Here is a 19762-nt window from a genome sequence, read left to right as displayed (position 1 = left end):
ATATATATACACATTTTTATTTAAAACTGGTTTGCTTACAAAGTTCGTATACACTGTTTTTCACACCAAATATTTCCTGTTTCCTTTACCCATTTCCTATTTCTAATCATCAAATTGTGTGATCTGATGATTATCCCTTGTTCATCCTTATCCCTCTGCTTGTACTCTTTCATCGGATTCTCATCCACGTTTTACTAGTCATTTTTCTATTTCTACAATAATAGTCTTTTAAAGTATTTGCACTTATGGGACTAAATTAGTTTAATTAGAATGATACTGTCCAGTTCCTCCCAAGATATGTAAAATTTTAAAAATCATTGCTCCTGCATCCTGCTTACTATTCCATCATGTGAATGTACCACAATTTTTCAATCCATTTTATTATGGTTGAACATTTGAACTATTTTCATATTCTTGTGAATAATGCTGCTATGAACATTGGTGTACAAATCTCCATTTGTATTAGTTCTAATTTACTTGGACTATATTCCAAGCACTGTAATGTTGTTGTTGTTGTTGTTATGTGCCGTCAAGTCGCTTGCGACTCATAGCGACCCTATGTACAACATCCCTAAACTCTGCTCTGTTCTGTGCCAATCGCACTGTCTCTGACACTCCCATCCCAATTATTCCAGTCACTGAATCAATCCACCTCATAGAGGGCCTTCCTCTCCTGCGCTGTCCCTCCACCCTCCCAAGCATGATGTCCCTCTCCAAGGACCTGTCTCTCCTTACAACATGTCCAAAGTATGTTAGACGAAGCCTCAGAATCCTTGCCTCCAAGGAGCTGGCTGGTTTAACCCTCTCTAGGATGAATATGTTTGTTTTCTTGGCAGTCCATGGTACATTCAATACTCTGCCCCAGCACCACAGCTCAAAGGCATCAATTCTCCTTCTATCCTCCCTGGTCATTGTCCAACTCTCTGATGCATAACAAGTGATTGCGAAGATCATGGCCTGTATCAGACACACCTTAGTCTCCAGAGAGACACCATCACTCTTCAGTACTTTGGAGAGTCCCTAACAGCACACTTTCCCATGGCAATGCGACTTTTAATTTCCTGGCTGCTGGTGCCAAGACTGTTGACTATGGAGCCAAGCAAACTAAAGCTGTGTACAATCTCAATCTCTTCACCATCCATCCTGATGCTGCCAATTGGTCCAGTGGTGAGAATCTTTGTCTTCTTGACATTGAGCCTCAATCCATATTGTAGGCTGCAGTCCTTGACACTCTGCAGCAGGCGCTTCAGGTCCTCTTCAGTTTCAGCAAGCGGAGTTGTGTCATCCGCATAACGCAGATGGTTGATAATTCGTCCACCAATCTTGACCCCACATTTCTCCTCATAGAGCCCAGCCTCCTGGATAATCTGTTCTGCATATAGGTTGAAAAGGTATGGAGATAGGATGCATCCCTGGCATACGCCCTTCCCAATTTTGAACCATGCAGTGTTCCCTTGCTCTGTTTTGACGACTGCCTCCTGGTCCAAGTATAAGTTTCTGCATTTGACTGTGTAGAAGCAGTGGAATAGCTGGGTTAAATGGAATTTCTACATTCAGCCTTTTGAGGAAATGCCAGATTGCCTTCCATATTGGTTGTGCAATTTTACAATCCCACCAAGAATGCTTAAGAGTTCCCATCTCTTCACATCCTCTCCAACATCTAATACTTCTATTAAATTTCACCACTGGTACTGGGATGAGATGGTATTTCATTGTGTTTTTTATTTGTATCCCTCCTATTGTTAGGGATTTTGAGCATTTCTTCATATGTGTATGCCTCTTGGCCATCTGAATATCTTCCTCTGAAAATTCTTTCTATGTCAATTGTCCATTTTGTAATTGGGTTATTAGTCTTTTTTTCTTTTTGAAACCCTGTAGGATTCTGTAAAATTTTGATATGAGGTATATTGCCAAATTTTTTTTCTTTTCACTCTGTTGGAAAATATTTTTATGCACATGGGTGCATTTTAATATTTAGAGGATACCATTCATAAATTTTATCCTCTTGGTGTTGTGTATTTCTGGCTGTAATTGTCAGGTTTTTCATATCATATCTGGAGAACAACCACTTGGCTGATTGGAGGAGATCTATATTTGTTGCCATTCCAAAAAAGGTGACCCACCAGAGTTTGGAAATTTTCAAACAATATCATCAATATCACATGCAAGCAAGATTCTGCTCAAGATTATCCAAAAATGACTGAAACAGCACATCAGCAAAGAACTGCCAGAAGTGCAGCCTGGGTTTAGAAGGGGTCGTGGTACTAGGGATATTGTTGCTGATGTTAGATGGATCTTGGCTGAAAACAGAAAATCCCAGAAGAATGTCTATCTTTGCTTCACTGACTATGCAAAGGTGTTTGACTGTGTGAATCACAACTAACTGTGGCTGACTCTGGGAAGAATGGGAATCCCAGAACACTTGATCACGCTAATGTGAAACCTATACTTGGACAAAGAGGCAGTCATCAGAACAGAGTAGGAAAACACTGCATGGTTCAAAATTGGGAAAGGTTTATGCCAGGGATGTATCCTATCTCCATACTTTTTCAATCTTTATGCAGAACAGATTATCTGGGAGGCTGGGCTCTGTGAGGAGAAATGAAGCATCAAGTTTGGAGGAAGACCTATCAACAATCTGTTTTATGCTGGTGATATAATCCTGCTTGCTGAAACTTAGGAGAACCAGATGGCTTGATGTGGAAGGTCAGTGCTGAAATCTTCAGTATGGATTGAAGCTCAGCATCAAGGAAACAAAGATTCTCACCACTGGGCCAACTGGCAGCATCATGATGGATGGTGAAGATATTGAGATTGTTCACAATTTTAGTTTGCTTGGCTCCACAGTCAACCCTTTTGGCACCAGAATCCAGGAAATGAAAGGACACATTTTGATGGGAAAATCTGCAGTTAGAGACGTCACTAAAATACTGAAAAACAAGGATGTCAATCTGGAAACTAAGGTGCACCTGATACATGCCACGGTCTTTGCAATCACTTTGTATGCATCAGAGAGCTTGATAATGACTAGGGATGATAGGAAACTAATTGATGCCTTTGAGCTGTGGTGCTGGAGAAGAGTATTGAATATACCATGACCAGCTGAGAGAATGAACAGGTTCATCCTTGAGAGGATGAAGCCAGGCTGCTCCTTGAAGGCATGGATTCTGAAGCTTTGTCTGACATACTTCGGACATGTTGCAAGAAGGGACCAATCCTTGGAGAGGGTCTTCAATCTTGGGAGGGTGGAGAGATAGTGCAGGAGAGGAAGACCCTCAACGATGGATTGATACAGTAACTGGGGTAATCGAGGTTGCTGTGACAGAGACGATAATATTGTTGCAAGGTTGGACAGTGTTTAGTGCTGTTGTACATAGGGTGACTATTAATCGCAGGCAACTCAGAGTCACAGAAAAACAACAACATCAAATACAAAGAAGAAAAGGGGATGGAAATAATTTAAAGCCTTTTAGATCTTGATTCTACCACACGTTACTTGAATTGTAGTAGCTTTCATACTGTTGAGTTACATGCATGACACCACCAATATCTGAAGGACCAAGAAAGACAGTCATGGAAGACAAATTTAAAGGTAGCTACAAACTAAAACAATTTGAAAAGAAGGTCATTGTGATTGAGGTGTCAGAAACCCTAAAAATTGCCTTTCTCACCACTGGACCAATTGGCAGCATCAGTATGGATGGTGAAGAGGCTGAGATAGTTAATAGTTTTAGCTTACTTGGTTCCACAGTCAACACTCTTGGTAACAACAGCTAGGAAATCAAGAGATGAATTGCATTGGGAAAGTCAGCTATGAGGTACCTCTCAAGAATACTGAAGAGCAATGACATCAGGCTGGTGACTAAGGTGCACCTGATCCGGGCTATAGTCTTTGTAATTACATGCTAAGGAAAGGAGAGTTGGACAGTGAATAGGGATGATAGAAAGAGAATTGATGCCTTTGAGCTGTGGTGCTAGAAAAGAGTGTTGAATATACCATGGACTGCTAAGAAAACAAACAGGTTTGTCCTGGAGAAGGTGAAGCCAGAATGCTACTTGAAGTCATGGATTCTGAAGCTTCGTCTGACATATTTTGGGCATATTACAAAGAGGGACTGGTCCTTGGAGAGGGACATCATGTTTGGGAGAGTGGAGGGATGGTGCAGGAGAGGAAGACCTTCGATGAAATGGATCGATTCTGTGACTTGAGTGGTGGGAATGAGTGTGTTTAAGATGGCTCGGGTGGCACAGGATACAAGAACGTTTAGAGCTCTTGTACATAGGGTCGCTATGAGTGGCAAGTGACTCCATGGCACAGAGCAACAACAACAGTCATTATATTAGCACATGCTAAGGGTGGTGGTGTTGATCTCCAGCGACCTTAACTGAGAACACATGGTTTTGTAAATTATAAAAAGCTATGGAACAAATATAAGAGAGAGAATTTTCTATGTTGTGTGGTATTCTGGTGATGTTGGTAGAGAGGAGGTGTAGACTGTGGCTAGAGACTGTGGCACTGCTGTGAAGATACTGTGGCAATATATAACCAGAGGAATTCTGCACTTATGCTACAGGTTAAGGTTTTGCATGTCAATCATTGAAGGAAAAGCTGAGTTGTAACTGCTCTGTGATAAAGTTTGCATCTGAGGAAACCAGAGACTTCTTGCATCTGTGCTGTTGAACTGAATCTGGATTATCTGTTTGAGATAATTTTGCCTTATTATTCTAGTTTGGGATTGCTGGACTTAACCTGGACTTGCATTGTGTGATATTCTTTCCCTTCTCTACTCTCCAAACTATTTCTCTAATAAACTTCATAATGCTGAGTAAAGTATGTGAATCGAAAACGAATAACTGACCCAAAGATCCATAGATACAGGTGCAAGAACATGTGAGTGGTTTGTCTGAGAAAATTGGTATTCATTGGGAGTTTGAATAATATTGATGAAGAGATTTCTCCTTATATGAAGCAGATAGAAGTCATATCTGGCCACCTCCATATTGCATCTGCTCCTTAAACAGTGATATAATTATCTCACAAATAGTTATTTTTGTTATTTGGCACTGTTGAGTCTACTCACAAAATCTTATAAACAATCAACCTGAAAGATGCTCTATGCTGTGCCATCGTTATAATCTCCATCATGTTCAAACCTATTGTCACTATGTCAATCCATTTCCTTGAGCTTCTTTCTCTCCTTCAACTACCCTCTACATTTTCCCAGAATAAAGTCCTTTTCCAAGATCTGTCCCTTAGAGATAACTTGCCAAAAGTATGTGAGACGTAGTATTCCCATTCTTTCCTTTAATGAGCACTCTGGTTGCACCTCCTCTAATAAAGTTATGTTTGGTATGTTTGTTATGTTTGTTCTTTTGGCAGGATATTGGAGAACAACATTACATTGTAAAGACATTGAGTCTTCTCTGAGTTTCCTTATTGAAAATACCATGCCTTAGAGCAGACTCTCCTTAGTCTTAAATTTTATTTTCCTTAGCAAATTGAAAAGTCTTTAATTACAGATTTTCCCAGTGTATCATGTCTTTTGCATTTTTGACTGCTGTTACCATGGATATTGATTATTGTTATTGTGCAATCAGAACAACTATATTTCATATTGATCCTAAGTTCAATGGATCTGCACCTTGGCCTACGGTTATCATTCTCATGAGCTTTTCCTGTTCAATTACATTGTGGTGGTCACCACATCAATCCACCTTGTCATCTTTCTCTCTTTTGTTGACTTTCTACCTTTCCCAGCATTATATATCTCTCCAAAGTCTGATTCCTCCTAAAAATATGTCCAATATAAATGAGACAAAATTTCACCATCTTTGCCTATAAGGAGTACCTTGAAGGAGTACCTTGGTTTCAGTTCCTTCCAGATACATTTCCTTGTTCTTTTGCCAGTCAATGGTTTATTCAATACTCTTCACCAACATCACAATTCAAAGGCATAAATGCTTCTTCTGTCATCCTTATTTATTATACAACTTTCAAATGCATAGAAAGCAATTGAAAGATCATGGCTTGGATCGAGTGTATTTTTGTTGTTGTTTTTGTTGTGTACCATAGAGTCAGAACCCACCCATACCTGTCCCTCCAGCAGGTTTTCAAAGGCAGTTAATCACACAAGAAGAGATTGCCTATATTTCTCCTGTGGAGCAACTGGTGGCCTCCAACTGTGTGCCTTTGGACTCCAGCACAGCTTCTTCCCATTGGACCAGCAGAACTCCCTAACAAACACATTTTAGGATTTAAACTGACATTCTTGGCCTTTGGGATTTTGGAAAGATCCTTGACAATAAATTTACCAATGCAACAAATTTCTTGATTCTTTGACTGTTGCTACCATGGTTGTTGATTGTGCAATTATGAAATATTGAATCATTGATTACATCAATATTTTCTACACCTATTCTTGTGTTTCCTATTAGTCCAGTGGTGAATATTTTGTTTTGTTGATGTTGAGATGTACTTTATATTGAAGACCTTTGATTTGTTTCCATAAATGCTTCAAATTTTCTTTACTTCCTATAAGCAAGCTGTGTCTTCTGCATTATGCTTGTTGTTCATAAATCTTCCTTAATTCGGGTGTCACATTATTCTTTGTATCGTCCAGTCTCTCGTATGATTTGGTTAGCATGTAGCTAAAAAAAAAAGTGGTTGTACAACTCTTAAACATACTTTTTCTGGTTCTAAATCATGAAGTATCCACTTGTTCTGTTTGTAAAGTAGCTTCTTGGTTTATGGATAGGGTTTGCATACTTAAGTGTTCTGGGGTTCTTATTCTTCTGATTGTTCATCATAATTTGTTATGATTAAAACAAAATCAATACATTCTATGATTGTTGTCATTATTCTTTACAAAATCAATATAGAATAAGTAAACATCATTTTAGTTTTCTAAAATTACAACAAAGACCCATCTGACATCAGCAATGTCGTCTCTCATGCCAAAGTCTTTTTTGAATGTAACTTGAATTTCTGGAAGGTCTCTGTCAATATACAGTTCCAGGCCTTTTTTTAAAAAAAATAATCTTTAGCAATCTTTTACTTGCATATGATATTAAGGATATTGTTAGGTAATTTCTACATTCTGTTGGATCACCTTTGGGGTTTTTTTGTTTGTTTGTTTTTTTATTCATTTTTTAAAAATTATCTTATTAATTTTAGTGAACATTTACAGAGGTTTTGGATTTTCATTCATCCATTGTTGCACTTTATACTTTACCCCCCTCCACCTCAGTTTGCTCCTCTTTTTGAAAAGCAAAAGATACACTTCGTTGTTATACAATCAATGCCCCTGACCCCGACCCTGCCCCCTGCCCCAACCCACCCCAAATGCACTCGACTATGCAATCTTAGTTCTGGATTCCTGTGAAAATGATAATATGCTATCATATATCACTTTTAAACTGTTCTCTCCCTCATCTGTTTCAATTCAGCATACATAATCTATCCAGTTTTTCTCAGTTTTACCCCAACACTTTTGTTTTTAGAGTAAGAACAAATATGGATTTCTTTCAGTTGAATGGTCAAGTCTTCCGAATATATTGACCTAGACTGTTCAAAATCTCCAGTGCTGCATCTGTTTTCTAAATACAGGACAATTAAATTATTAGCCCATCTATTCTTTTAGTCTTATTTTTGGCTATTGTTTTGATGTAGTTTTTAATTTCTTTCTTTATTACTATTGATTCTTGATTCTTAGCTACTTTCTGAAACAGTTCAGGTCGCCACAATTCATCACGGAAACCTATGGATCATGGTAGGATATTGTTAGTGTTAACACTTGGTCATATAATCCCTATGTTGAAAGGTACTGAAAATATACTACTCCACCTGTAGCTATGACCTTATATATAACAACAGTTTCAAAGATGGTATGTGTCCTAGAAATACTTTTTTTTATATGCTTGGGAGAAGCAAGAGCAAACTCTTCAGAAACTAAGAATAAAAAAGCCTTTGATTTTTTTAAAAAAACATATTGTTTCATTAAAGTGGGAAACTATTAAATTTATGACTAGATATTTGATAGGATGATACTGATATGGTTAATTTTTGTATAAAAATAAGCTTGCAAAAATAGGAATTTCTTGACAAACATGAGATAAAGCTAGGGAGTGACTTGAAAGCTTTTTTTTTTTTTTTGACATAAGAATGTATCTGTTTCCCTCTGGCGATGCAATTAAAGGATTTAGGCTTCACATTTAAATCTTTGTGCAGAGTAACAAAATATAAAACATTATAACCACCAGAGAAATATTTTATCTTGGTCTCTTGATAAAAAGCAGAAATATATATAAACGTATATGGCAATCAAATAAAGTGCTACACAACTTCAGCAAATACTGCTTTAAAAGTAATTGAAAATATTGCCACAACTTTGAAAAGACCATTAGAACAAATTAGTCCATGTGGGATTTTTACTACACAGAAGACATTCAGATATTTTCATGAAGAATCAGTTTAAGTTCTTTTCTGAATTCTTCTTCAATAATGCAACAAATGAAGTTTTAACCTTTCTGCAAGGAACTAAGATATATAGACATGTACTGGAGACATACTGCTTCAATATGAGTACAACGAAAACTATATTTTATTAGAAAAGTTTGTATCCAGTCTTAAGAATTAATGGAAAGCTTGCATATCAGGATTTTTTAAAAAGAAAGATATGTTTAATAAATAAGACAAGCAGTAAAACTCTATTTGTTACCATTGGTGCTAGATAGTGTATATATTATGAATATTTTAAGCATATAGTTATATTTTTTCTTTTATTAACAAAAGGTATCTTATAGATAAATGTTTTGTAAGTAGGATTATATCTAGATTTAACAAGGGATTTATTTTATTAGCCAATGTGTTTTATTTATTAGACAATATTTTCTAGACTATAAAACTTGTACCTCTACTCCAGTGTGGTGTTGTTGTTGTTATGTGCCGTCGAGTCACTTGCGACTCATAGCGACCCTATGTACAACAGCCCTAAACTCCGCTCTGTCCTGTACCAATCGCATTGTCTCTGACACTCCCATCCCAATTATCCCAGTCACTGAATCAATCCACCTCATAAAGGGCATTCCTCTCCTGCGCTGTCCCTCCACCCTCCCAAGCATGATGTCCCTCTCCAAGGACCGGTCTCTCCTCACAAAATGTCCAAAGTATGTTAGACGGAGCCTCAGAATCCTTGCCTCCAAGGAGCCACCCAGTTTAACCCTTTCCAGGACAAATCTGTTTGTTTTCCTAGCAGTCCATGGTATTCTCAATACTCTTCTCCAGCACCACAGCTCAAAGGCAGCAATTCTCTTTCTATCCTCCTTGGTCATTGTCCAACTCTCTGATGCATAACAGGTGATTGCGAAGACCATGGCCTGTATCAGCCACACCTTAGTCTCCAGAGAGACACCATTGCTCTTCAGTACTTTGGAGAGGTCCCTAACAGCAGACTTTCCCATGGCAATGCGACTTTTAATTTCCTGGCTGCTGGTGCCAAGACTGTTGACTATGGAGCCAAGCAAACTAAAGCTGTGTACAGTCTCAGTCTCTTCACCATCCATCCTGATGCTGCCAATTGGTCCAGTGGTGAGAATCTTTGTCTTCTTGACATTGAGCCTCAATCCATATTGTAGGCTGCAGTCCTTGACACTGCAGCAGGCGCTTCAGGTCCTCCTCAGTTTCAGCAAGCAGGGTTGTGTCATCCGCATAACGCAGATTGTTGATAAATCGTCCACCAATCTTGACCTCACATTTCTCCTCATAGAGCCCCTCCCAGATAATCTGTTCTGCATATAGGTTGGACAGGTATGGAGATAGGATGCATCCCTGGCGTACGCCCTTCCCAATTTTGAACCATGCAGTGTTCCCTTGCTCTGTTCTTATGACTGCTTCCTGGTCCAAGTATAAGTTTAACATTAGAACGATCAAGTGTTCTGGGATTCCCATTCTCTAAATCTTCTCTAAATCTGAACGAACTCTACTCCAGTGTACTGAAGGTTAATTGCTTGGACTTAGTAGAACAAATTGAGAGATACTGTAGCAAAGATAAAAATACTTTATGGGGAGGTCTGGTGGCCTAGTAACAAGAAGCTGCACAGAAATCTCAAAGGCAGAAGGGTTCAAATCCCACCAGCTCCTCCTGTGTGGAAAGATGGGTAGTCTCAGAGGAGAGTTTAGGGCTGTTGTACATAGGGTCGCTATGATTCGCAAGTGACTCAATGGCACATAACAACAACAACAACAATATATCTTGGGGACAATACAGCAAAAGTACTCCTTGGAGGCAAAGATGATAAATCTTCATATAACATACTGGGGCATATTGCTTCTTCTTGTTATGTTCTGTCAAACTGACTATAACTCATAGTTACCCTATGAGCAACAGTTCACAATCCTGCCCTATTCTGAGCCAATTTCAATATTGGTGACACATCTGTCTCCATTGTCACAGTCACTGTGTCAATCAAGCTATCTCATCTAGGGTTGTCATCTCTTGCATGGAACCTCCACTCTTCCAAGTGTTATATCCTTCTCCAAATACTGAGCATGGTGTTATGTGAGATTATTCCTTGGAAAGAGAACGGTCAGCGAAAGAGATGAAGGCACAGTGACTGCAGCAATAAATGCAAGTATATCAGTGATGATGATTTGAGGCACAGGAAAGGAGAGGACGAGATATGATCTGTTGTTCCTATTGTTGCTATGAGTGGATGGGACTCAAAGGCACCTAAAAGAACAATTTGACAACAACAAAAATAATTTCTTTCAAAAATGAGTAGAAAATTGGTTCTTGTGGTGGTGTTACATGCTGTCAATTAGTCTTTGACTCATAGTGACGCAATGCACAACAGCTCTCAACCCTGCTCTCTGGGCACACTTCTGACCTCTGTACTCCAACTCAGTGAGCATCACAATGGAGCAGGACTTCTACTACCAGGTCATTCTCTAGAAGTTTTCAGTTGTGTGTATCAGAGAGCCCTGGATAACAATGAATAAGTCCTTTTGCCAGAATTCATCAATGAAGGATGCATTCATTCAGTCTGTGTTTTCTTCACCCCTCCTAAATGGAATGATCACACTGTTGAATTCATATTAAATTATCTGTAGAACTGCTTGTTTTGGTTTGTTTTGTTTTTGTTTGTTTGTTTGTTTTCAGTCCATATCTTGTCATTCTGGATTTTAATTGATGTTAATGTCTTTTTAAAAAATTTCTTCATATTTTTAATTACTTTTAATGAAAATTTACAGAGACTTTGGATTTTCACTCATTCATTGTTGGACTTTTCTCCCTGCCCACTCCCCCACTCCCCCGTATGCTCTTCTCTTTGAAAAGGAAAAGAAAAGTTCCCCCATTGTTTTACAATCTCTCGCCCCAGGTCCACTCCCCTATGCATCCTTCCTTGTTTTGGACTCCTGACATGACAATAGTACGTAATCACATGTCCTTTTTAAGCAGTTTTCTCCCTCATCTGCTTCAATGCAGTATACATTATGTATCCCATCTTTCTCAGTCTCCCCCCAAACCCTGATATCAGTCCTGTTTTACCACAGTGGCACTATGCCATATTTGTCCCTGTGTGACTGAGATATTTCACTCATCATAATGTCCTCCAGGGTCACCCATTTTGAATAATATTGCATGAGTTCCTTGTTTTTCAATGCAGTATAGTGTTCCATTGTGTGAATATACCAGAGCTTCTCTATCCATTCCTTTGCTCATGGACACTTAGATTGTTTCCAACTCCTTGCTATTGTGAACAAAGCTGTGATAAACATGGGTGTGCATATATCTGGTTGGGTGGCAGTTATGGTCTCTTTGGGGTATATTCCCAGTAGTGAAATTGCTGGGTCAAGCAGTATCTTTATTTGCAACTTTTTGAGAAAGCGCCACACCACATTCCACAATGGTTGCACCATTTTACACTTCCATCAACAGTGAACAAATTCTCCAGTTTCTCCACAACCTCACCAGCATTCGTTGCTTGCTGTTCTGTTAAATTTTGCTATTCTGGCTGTGGTGAGATGATATTGCATAGCTGTTTTGATTTGCATCTCTCTTAGAGTTAGGGATTTTGAACACTTGAGCATGATCTTGTTGGCCATCTGAATGTCTTCTTTGGTGAAGTGTCTGTTCATATCCTGGTCCTATTTTTCAATTGTATTGTTTACCTTTCTTAAACTCCTCCTCTAATGCTTTGTTGCTGGTTCCTGTTATTTTGTTGTAAATTTTCTACACTTGAACTTGTAGAGAGCTCCCTTCCAGTTTTACATCCTCATAGAGATGATGCTCTACAAGGGCTTGGTAGATGAAGACACATATTGCACATCTGTCTGAACCATCTGGCACCACTGTGCTTGCATCTGGCTCACAAAACCATAAACGTCTACCTTCCACTACTGTGTGCATCATGTCCAATATGACACTGATGAAAAGACAAAGGCACCATGACCACAATGGGCCCTGCATTCTGAGTGTTACAGGTCATCACCCTCTTAAGAAACTTGAGCATACTAATTGGAGTGAAAGGCATCCAAAGTCTGGCCAGTTGTTAAAGTGGAACTGTTTGATGATGTGCTGTGGCTTTTTGTTGGTCACATCGTCCACCTGCTGAATGCAGAACTTTTGGACTATGTAGTCTACAAGAACAGTGTATCCTCCATGGACACATGGATAGTCCCATAGATCCAGCAGCCTTGAGCTGGTCAGTACTCATTACATTTATACTTTTTTCTCTCCTTCAATTTGGTATCCATGACAATGGTGGTTGTATTCTGTTTCCAGATCATTCTCCAGAAATAATTTACTCTTTCTTTTGGTCCTTGGGCAGCAATGAATTTATTCTTTACCTGATAGCCATTGATAAATGAAGCATTGATGTAATCAGACTATGGACCCCCTGAAACTGGTGTCAGGTGTACTCTAGAGTGATCATAAGTCAAGATTTTTACATATCAACTTTTTCCTTGTTGTTGGCTTTTTTGTTTTGATTGTTTTTTTCCATGGGGGCAGCCTCACAGGTAGCCTGCATAGGACAAGCAGGAAGAGTGTTAAATTCTTCTGAAGAGCTGTTGTCATCAGCTATCTGGTTAATATCCTCCTCTAGTTTATCCACGGATGGGGGTGGATACTTCCTGTTGGTATTTGGGTATCTGGCAAGAAGCAGCACACTGTGGAGCTCCACACCCTTAGTGCGGACATTAATAAGCAGAAATAATCGGAATGGCTCCAAGCTTGTTTGTATTCCTTAAGCCTTTACATGTACAGAACTATAGTAATAAGCATGATCACTACCAGAGACGAAAGGGCCATCATTACTGCAATAATTGGTGTCTCATCTGAAGGAGGGAAGGTGTTGTGAGCAATTTAAGTATAAGAAAATATCATAAGTTTATTGTGAAAACTTATGATGAGTTTGCTGTGAAAATCTATTTTGAGTTTACCATGAAAATACGAAAGCATGCTGGGAAATATATTGACATGCACTGAATCCATTTGAGGTAAACATACCCAAACACCCACCTACTTGTCTATAGGTCCCCATACCTCAACATTTATAAGCCTGAGATAAGGGAATGTAACTTGTTACTGCCCATGTTCCTAAGGGAATGCAATTATATTGAACAAGATTGGTTAAAACAATATTGCTATTGAATGTAATATTATTAGTTAAACCCATAGTGTTATTCCATGGCTCAGCATGTTCCACTTGTCTCACCATAATGTGAACCTCAGAGCCCAAAATATATAAACCCTGGAAGCCTAGCCAAAGGCTCTGGAACTAGCTGAAGAGAAAATGCATACCACAACTGAAAAGCCCTTTTCAGAGCCAAATACCAAAGGCTCTTTTCAGAGCTGAGGACTCTGGCTGCACTTATGGCCATGTACTGTTGACCCTGGCCACACTGGTGACTGTGAACTGCTGAACTAGATGAGGACCTTGACCACACCAACGGCCATGAGAGACCAAGGAGAAGACAAGTTAGGCTTCCAGGGGTGAGTGTTCCCCACTATACTATAAATTATCTTTTTTATAAATTTATGAATTGCAATGTAGATAAATTGCAATTGACTGATGCTTGAATCAATATGATAGTTATGTATTTATGAATTGCAATGTAAATAAATTGCAATTGATTATTGCTATGAATTCATGGGATCCACTTTGGGAAGATGTGTGGAGCAGCTAAATTCTCCAAAGATGTGTTTTCTTGTTTTGATGAAGGCTTCAGTGAGGTCAGTTTTCTTGTAATTAGGTGTGAGCTGATTGGATTTGGTTTCATATTTGATTGTTTTTGGTCAAAAATTCCTTTAAGTGGTATAGCACAGGTCTGTTAATTTCTTGAATAGAGGTAAATAATGGTTGCTGTGATGCTAACCACTGTGACACTGATGTGTCAGATGTGATAATGGTTACGCATTGCGGACGGCTTTTGGTGGAGTTCCCAGATTAAAACAGGCTTGGAAGCAGGAGTGGAATCCACTTCCAAAATAGATTGCCTCCAGAAACTCTATAAACTTGGAGAAACAATAAACGTTATACAACAATGTTCAGGTATTTCATTCGTGGTGGTCACTATGTGTCATCTACAACTCAATGGCACTTAACAACAACAGCATGAATTAATGAATTAATTAATGAATCAATAAACTGTAATTGGCTTTGTAATATGTCTGTGAGTAATTAAGTAAAATTCAAGTCTTGTGACAGGAAGGTTTCTGGAGTGGTTGCTGCAGCATTGGAATTCCCTTCCCAAGGTTCTATTCTGATATCTCTGAACTGGTAATCTGGAAACCACGTTTCATTTGGTGAAAATGCAGCTATTCTAGAGTCAGTTCTTGCAATTCTTGTGCTCCAATTGCCAGAGTCTGAGGATTTAGCAGATGTTACATTGGAAGGTCCCAGAATTAGATTTGGGTTGAATGTTGGTGCCACAGAATGAGATGGTATTGAAGGGATTGTATTTGAAGTTCTGGTTTCTTCTTTAACAGGTTCTGTTATTGATGCTTTAGCCGATGTTGCAGTTTCAACTGAATATGAGTCTGTAGTAGTATTATTGGCACTGGCACATATCAATAACTCTGAAGCAAAAAAAAAAAAAAAAGAATGAACCAGGAATCCATATTGACCTTAGTTATTTGGACTTTATGATCCATTACCACTCATTGGAATTGCAGAAATAACTTTTTCTAGTTGTTCCACTGAGTCTAGGGCTGGACAGTACAGTTGGGGATAAGAATAGATGCTCAATTTTGGTTCCACAGCAGAATCTCGGTCCTCAACACTACCTCAGAGCCACCATCTGGGCCTTGGGCCAAGAGCCCCTTGGTGGCAGTGGCAGCTTTGCATCTGTGATAAGATTGCATGCATGTGTCTCTGAGCTTCTTAATTTTTTTATTTCTTCCCTTTACTTTAGCTTCTCGGCACATTAGTGCAATATTCAGAATCTTATCTGGCATCCACCTCGGTATTTTCTTCCTCCTCTGTCTTTGTAATGACCTTTTGCATTTTCCATGGATAACATTCTTGCTATCCCACAGCTCTTCTGGTATTTGCTCATCAGTGTTCAAAGTCTCAAATATGTTCCTGGGATGGAATTTAAATTCAAGTGGGATAGACCCAAGGTCAAATTTTCATTCCTGTAGATTTGATTTGACGTTCCTTAAGTTCAGCTTGAAATTTCACATAATTAGTTGGTGGACTGTTCCACAATCAGCACCAGGCTTAGCTTTTCACGGCTGATAATGAGCTTCTCCAGCAATTCTTCCCAAAGATGTAGTTGATCGGATTCTATATATACCATCAGGTGAAATCCATGTACGTAACCTGTGTTTACGATTCTTATAATAAGTATTTGCAATGAAAAATAAGTCACTGATTGTATAGAATTCTGTCATTGATTAAACAGTTCTATTACTCTGTCTCCAGCATCATTTCTGTCACCAAGTCCATGTTTTCTGAATACTGATTCATTCATGTTCACAACTTTTATATTCTAGTCACCCATTAACATTAATGCATCTTGATTTCATGTTTGATTGATTTCTGACTGAATAAGTTGGTGGTGGTTGTTATTGTTATGTGCTGTCGAGTCTCTTTGGACTCATAGGGACCCTATGTTCAACAGCCCTAAACCCTGCGATATCCTGTGCCAATCACACTGCCTCTGACACAGCCATCCCATTTACCCAAGTCACTGAATCAATCCACTTCCTACAGGGCCTTCCCTGCCTGCACCTGCCCTCCAACCTCCCAAGCATGATATCCTTCTCAAGGACTGCTCTCTCCTTACAACATGACCAAAGTACATCAGACGAAGCCTCCAAACCCTTGCATCCAAGAAGCAGCCTGGTTTAACCCTCTCAAGGATGAACCTGTTTTCTTGGCAGTCCATGGTACCCTCAATACTCTTCTCCAACACCAAAGCTCAAAAGCATCAATTCTCCTTCTATCCTCCCTAGTCATTGTCCACCTCTCTGATACCTAACAAGCGATTGCAAAGACTATGGCATGCACCTTAGTCTCCAGAGAGACACCTTTGATCTTCAGTACTTTACAGAGGTCCCTAACAGAAAACTTTCCCATCGCAATACAGGCTGCTGGTACCAAGAGTGTTGAGAGTGGAGCCAAGCAGACTAAAGCTGTGAATAATCTCAATCTCTTCACCATCCATCCTGATGCTGCCAGTTGGTCCAGTGGTGAGAATCTTTGTCTTCTTGACATTGAGCCTCAATCCATGTTGAAGGCTGCAGTCCTTGACCCTCTGCAGCAAGCGCTTCAGGTCCTCCTCAGTTTCAGCAAGCAGGGTTGTGTCATCTGCATAATGCAGTTTGTTGATATATCTTCCACCAATCCTGATGCCACACTTCTCCTCATAGAGCGCAGCCTTCTGGATGATCTGTTCTGCATATAGATGGAAATGGTATGGAGACAGGACACATCCCTGGTGTACGCCCTTCCCAATTTTGAACCATGCCACGTTCCCTTGCTCTGTTCTGATGATTGCCTCTTGATCCAAATATAGGTTTCACATTAGCACGGTCAAGTGTTCTGGGATTCCCATTCTTCTTAAAGTCAGCCACAGTTTTTTATGATGCACATAGTCAAAGACCTTTGCATAATCAATGAAGCACAGATAAACATTCCTCCGATACTCCGTGCTTTCAGCCAAGATCCATCTAACATTAGCTACAATATACCTAGTACCAAGACCCCTTCTAAACCCAGCTTGGACTTCTGGCAGTTATCTGCTGATGTGTTGTTCCAGTCGTTTTTGGATAATCTTCAGTAGAATCTTGTTTGCATGTGAAATCAATGATAGTGTTCTACAGTTTCCACACTCTCTCGGGTCACCCTTCTTTGGAATGGGAACAAATATATATCTCTTCCAGTCAGTTCACCAAGTGGTTATTCTTCAGATTTCTTGACACAACTTGGTGAGCACGTCCAGGGCAGCATCTGTTAGCTGAAATATGTCAATTGGTATACCATCTATTCCTGGAGCCTTTTTGCTATTTCCTTCAAAGCAGCTTGAACTTCTTCCTTCATCACCGTAGGCTCTTGCCTATATGTTCTTTCATTAAATCACCGTAGGCTCTTGCCTATATGTTGTTTCATGCAATTCTGTGTCTGCCAATTCCTTTTGATACAGTGACTCAGTATATTCTTTCCATCTTCTTTTAATACTTCCTGTATCATTTAATATTCTGCCTAAAGCATTCTTGATTATAGCAATTAGAGGTTTGAATTAGTTCTTCAGTTCCTTGAGTTTAAGAAATGTAAAGCGAGTTCAGCCATTTTGATTTTCTGACTTCAGCTCCTTGCACATTTCACTGTAATATTTTACTTTGTCATCCTGTGCTGACTTTTGAAATCTTCTGTTCTGCTCTTTAGGATTTTGAATTCTTCCTTGTGCTTTGGCTTCTATGTGCTCCAGTGCAATATTCAGAGTTTCTTCTGACTTCCATTATGGCCTTTTCTTGCTCCTCTGCCTTTGTAGTGAACATTTGCACTCTTCTTGGATGATATCCTTGATATACTCCCACAACTCATCTGGTCTTCACTCATTCGTATTTAAGGCCTCAAACCTGTTCCTGAGATGATTCTGAAATTCAGGTGGGATATATTGAAAGTTATATTTTGGTTTCCGGGGATTCAGCTTAATTTTTCTCAGCTTTAGCTTGAATTTTCATATGAGTAGTTGGTGGTCTGTTCCACAGTCAGCTCCTGGCCTCGTTTTCACAGCTGATATTGAGCTTCTCCAGTGGTTCTTTCCGCAGATGTAATCAATCTGATTCCTATGCATACCATGAGGTGAGATCCATGTGTATAACCTGTGTTTACGTCTTAAAAAATGTGCTTGAAATTACTGTTTTAATTCGAACACCCCAAATTAAAGCAGTATTTGACAGGAAAACAATTTATAGAAAACAGCAGATGAAAGACATTTCCTGATTATAGATGCAACTAAGAGATCAAGTGTAGTTCCCTGCATTTGGGAAGTGTGTTTTGAGCCATCAATTTCCCTGCTCCACCAGCATCCGGTTCTTCTTCTCCTGCCTATTTTGTTCAACACCTCTCTCCTCCCATACAGACCTTGATATGATGACTTAGATATCAAGCCTTCTGTGTTTATGCGATTTTGTATGCCTCATGGTTACTGTGGTCAATTTCTCTTGAGTTTAGGAGTCTCTAAGTCAAAAGTCCCGGTACTAAAACTAGGGAGGGGTTCCTATAAGGTGGAAATTAAAAGTGCTTCTAATGTTGAATGTCTCCAAACTTCTATACCACTCTCTATCATCTCTAATAATAATTACACATTCATCCTCTCAAAACAACAACTTCCTCTCAGGTCTCTCAAACCTATCTAAGTTACAAGAAACTCATGTGTCATGAAACTGGTTCATTTTCTGTAGAGGTGTCTAGTACCAAAGCCGTGGAACATGTCTGAAGTTTGTCAGTTATAGATCAATGACATGGTCAAAGAAGTTGCTGGATGGACATATACAGGGTGTGACTCTTAGAGTAGCTAAATCAAGTTAGATACATCTTATAGAGAAAGAGTGGGGGAAGAGGGCAAGTGTTCAACCTTCCATTATTATTTCTTTACAGGGTCTCAGAAATAAAGGTTTTATACCTTTTAGTAAAGCGGGGATTTGACAAATAACTCAGTCCAGAATGGATAAGCTGGGCAAAATTTATAAAACATCACATGATAGAAAATTATGGCCAAATTTCATAATAACTTCAACATAACTATCATGCTTTCTGGGATATTAAAAACTCATTTTTTTACCTAGGTTTTTCCTCCTTTGCATTGTTTTTTCATTCATCTTTCCTTTTCAACTCAACAATTGATTACATCATTTATAGCACCTATTACTTGAAAAATACTATAACTATTTTACTTTGTCATATTTTGAGGTTTACAGACAGTAGATAGTTTATAGCCATAAATGATATTTTAAAAATCAAGATAATTCGTTTGGTATAAATGACGTTTGTTTTTTTTTTCATTTTTTTAATTTTCTTTAGAAATTCTAGATTACATGCTATTACACTGACCACTGAGGTCATACAGAAAATATATTTTAAAATTATGATTACTGAAGACAGACAGAAATGAAAGGATTGAAGAAAATGATGATTTGTGTTAAGTATCTCAATTTATCTAAGTGCTGGAAAATTCAAGAAAGATTATTGACTTCTATCTTAAAGTTACTAAGAAGAAAAGCCTGGTTGTGTTACTGTTATGCCCTGGCAA

General features: G+C 38.9%; 2 pseudogenes; both read right to left on the bottom strand.

Moving 5' to 3' along the window:
* Nucleotides 1-12230: 12230 nt before the first annotated feature.
* On the bottom strand, nt 12231-12934 carry LOC102864371 (annotated as a pseudogene).
* An 11-nt stretch (nt 12935-12945) lies between these two features.
* Nucleotides 12946-15122, bottom strand: LOC102863960 (annotated as a pseudogene).
* Between the last annotated feature and the right edge of the window lie 4640 nt (nt 15123-19762).

This window comes from Elephantulus edwardii, unplaced genomic scaffold (assembly GCF_000299155.1).
Source record: "Elephantulus edwardii isolate Elephantulus edwardi_28Jun2011 unplaced genomic scaffold, EleEdw1.0 scaffold00159, whole genome shotgun sequence".
Taxonomy (NCBI): domain Eukaryota; kingdom Metazoa; phylum Chordata; class Mammalia; order Macroscelidea; family Macroscelididae; genus Elephantulus; species Elephantulus edwardii.
The sequence above is the reverse complement of the archived record's forward strand: the minus strand, read 5'-3'. Positions and strand labels throughout refer to the sequence as shown.